Raw genomic sequence first — 3,699 nt, 5'->3', positions numbered from 1 at the left:
GATGTCCAGAAGGATTTCTGGTCCAATTAGCATATTATGTTTTTATTATTAGAGATAGTTGTAGGCCAAAAAGTTTACTTATATGAATGACAGGAATCATGTGATCCCTTTGAAGCACAAAAGTATCGGATGAGATCTTTTGCTCAATCCATGACCTTCGTAATTTGTGAGATTTTGATAAATTCATACAGCTTGACACTCAGTCTTTAGATGAAAGTATATCCATGCTTCTTAACCCAGATTTCCAGACGGGAAAATCACGTAATTCAGAATCTCAAGTGGGATTTATGCCTTGCCATGTAGCTATCCAGTGTATCCCAGAAGCTTAAGAAAAGCAGTCTGTCCAAGTGGCGTTGGTAATGGCTGAGCTCTAGCACTGTTATGTTCCACTTCTGAACGCTGGGGTCTCGAGGAACGTGCTCATATTGGAGATGGAAGGCTTTAATTTTCGCAAACATGTCAATTGGCGATCCATCAGGCAAAAGCTATGGCCACCCTTTGAACTGCCAGGCGGGACTGTGCACGAAGACGGCCACCACCTGGTCCCAGTCCTGAGGCATGAGTTTCAGAGGCTGGTCCACGACTCTGTAGGGCACCATGAGGCCGAGGGCGGTGCCCCTGGGCTGCACCCGGTCCTTTCTTCTCTGTATCAGCGTTTCATTCTCTCGTCGGCCGCCCTGTTTCTTCTTCTCATCGGATGGGACAAACGTCAGGGCCTGCAGGAGGTCCTTGGCATTCAGCATGGTGATGAGAGAGGTGGCGGCCGCAGGTATGATGAGGATGGGTGTCCGAGAGCCTTTCTTCTGATTCGGGGGAGGTCTGGCCTGAGAAACTGGCCTGGTCACTGGCACTGGCTGTGCCGCGGGAGTCTGAGTCTCATGGGCCGCCGCGCCCTCTGTCACGGACTCCAGCGTCATCCCCCGGTAGGTGCCCTCGTGTCAATGTGGAAGCCTCCCGTTTCTTGTTTTCCTTTGAATCGTTCCTGGTCATACCTGTCGTAGGCAGCTGGGATAGGCTGTGTGGTAGGCAAGGTGGGAGCCGCAGGTGCTGCGGGGGGGGGGGGGGGGGGGGGGGGGGGGCTGTTGCTTTTGAGGCACGGGCCCTTTTTCTCTGGCTTCCACGGCCTGAAGAATTGCAAAAACATCCTCGGCAAAGGCCTTGCCCATGCTCTGTAGGATAGTCGTGCGTGTCCTCCCCACTCTCTCTGCTGACGATGTCCAGGTCACATCCACATCGCTGTCCACAAAGCTCCTCGGTTGCAGAGCGGTTCTGTCGTCACCCAAGTCGGTCTTGCTGGTCGATCTTTTCTTGGCCATAATCTTGACTTTGATGGCCGCAATTTTCTCCACGGACATGGCTTCAGACAAAGACCTGATCTGTCCAGTCTGTACACTCCCTTCTCTGTGGGCCTCCAAGCGGGCAGCCCATCGCTCTTTATCGGGGCGCACCCGCTCTGCTCTGCGTCCTCAGTCCGCGGTTTCTTTGCTTCTGGAGCTGCATCCGCGGCGCGTTTCACCTGAGTGGGTCGCCGAAGCCCGATTTCCACAGGGGCGCTGAGGGCGATGCTCGCCGGCCTTGATGCTTCTCCACTGAGATATCCAAGTAGGTCTTTTCGGTCAGGCCTTCTCACCACAGGGATGTTTTCAATGGCTGCGCGGCGGACATAAACAGGATGAGAGAGGTGCACGTTATCAAGGAGAAATAAGACAGAATCCAGCGTGTAGTACTCCCTGGGTCGGCCTTCCTGTCCAGTCCCCCACACCACGTAGTTGGTCTTCACGTTCTTGGGCCAGGAGAAGTCGCCGCCAAAGATGACTTTGTCCTCCCTCTCCACGATCTCCTTCTTCTGGATGTTGTACTGTCGCAGGACACTGAGCATGTCTGGCATCTTCCGCCTCCTCGCCACCGGAGCCCGTGCACCAGTATCGCTGCCTCCCTGCCTCTCTGGGCCGCTGTTGCTGATGTTGCTGTTGCCGCTGCTGCCGCCGCCTCCGCCTCTGCCGCTGCCTGGGCTGCTGATGCCATGCACCCAAACTGCAGTTTCTTTCATACATTTGAAATTAAGGCGGGAATGTAAAAAGATTACATGAGGGTGGGAGATAACGAGACAGGGATTGGATTATAAGATTGTGGGTGGTTTCTTAAGGGTGGTTGCTTCTAAGAAGTCTGAAAAAAAGAGGATTACCCTGGCATTTCAAGGTGTGTTAACCTAGATGCACAAGAACCATGAACAGGGCTTGCTTAAGGCAAAGATAAATATTTTCCTACAGAGCTTGGCCTGGGGCGTGACTGCCCACCAAGAGCTGCCCAGCTGCCTAGATCACCCTGGGCAGTTACTTTCCAAAGAACCCCCTTTTCCACCCACACTTTGAGCCAACACAGCTCCCAACCTCTGTGAGGGACTGTGTGCGCTTTGAGACATGGCTTCAATGCTCTGGCAGGCCGTTTACCACTGTACCGGAGCTTTCACTCCTGCTTATTCAGAGCCTCCCTTCCCCGGCTGCCAGCTGCCGCCTGGCCTTCCTTTGTTCTGCACCAATCCCTGGTGGTCAGCACTTGTCATAGCCAGCGATCTGTCTCCCAGTCGAACTCCTGCGGGGACAATTTGTGTATATATATATTCACGTTGTCCCATAGCTTCCTCAGGCAGGGAACGGGATTCTGCAAGATCTCCATCATTTTCCTGTAGTGGCTAAATAGCAGCTCTACTTCCCGGGTCTGACTGGGTTGTGACCAGAGAGAATCTCCAATGTCCTAATAGCAAGGCTAGACTATCCAAACCTGGAAGTGTGGGAGTGTTACCACCCCCAGCGGCACACTTTAAAGATGAATGGCTGGCATTCTACAACTCTCAATCTGATTCAATGGATCCACAGGCCTCTCTAAGGCCCTCTCCTGTGACTAAGTAACCTGCTATAAAGTTTTCTTGAAGCCATAGCCAGCTCAGTAGTGCCCCACCTTTAGCTGCTTTCCTTCGGGGCTTTCCCGCATCTCCTCTCCACTCATACTTCCTTGGGATTGTATCTTCAATCATGTCTTCGCTTGTGTTGTCTAGAAAAGAGACTGAGGCAAATCTCGAGTGTTCTATCTTGCTTATTCTGCAACCACCTCTTGGTTTTTGTTCTCTCGTATTCTTCAAAGTCTCCAGAGTGGTTCTCTAGAACTGTGACTGAGTATCTAAATTATCAATAAAATGTGCCCCAATTTTACTATAATTTGACAATTCCCAATCACCCAAAGGAAACTACACACTCCCAAAATTATAATGTCCAGAACATGCAAAATGTTGAAACTATAATTTGATCACATTTTAATTGAAAGCATATATTCACATATTGCACAAAGAAGAAAGAATTTGTTTTAAAACCTTAATGATGAAAAGACATGTATAAGAATGTCCTTAGGAACATATCTGCAATAGCCAAAAGTTGAAACTTGCCAAAAGTTGAAACTTTCCAAAAGTAGAGTATTAGATAATTTTCAACGATTGTAAAAGTAGGGTTGTCAAATAATATATAAGATGCCCATTTAAATTGTAGGAAAATAAAATTTTATAATATAAGTAAATTACAAATAGTGCATGGGACATATTTATACTAAAAATACTTATCTGAAATTCAAATTCAGTTGGGTATCTTGAATTTTTATTTGCTAAGTCTGCTAAACTATCCTATAATAGAATATTATCTAATCTAATAA

At 48.8% G+C, this 3,699-nt stretch overlaps 1 pseudogene; it reads right to left on the bottom strand.

Moving 5' to 3' along the window:
* Positions 1-266: 266 nt before the first annotated feature.
* Positions 267-1,888, bottom strand: LOC118675302 (annotated as a pseudogene).
* Positions 1,889-3,699: the final 1,811 nt, after the last annotated feature.

The sequence above is a fragment of the Myotis myotis genome, unplaced genomic scaffold (genome assembly GCF_014108235.1).
Source record: "Myotis myotis isolate mMyoMyo1 unplaced genomic scaffold, mMyoMyo1.p scaffold_m19_p_2, whole genome shotgun sequence".
NCBI lineage: Eukaryota > Metazoa > Chordata > Mammalia > Chiroptera > Vespertilionidae > Myotis > Myotis myotis.
The sequence above is the reverse complement of the archived record's forward strand: the minus strand, read 5'-3'. Positions and strand labels throughout refer to the sequence as shown.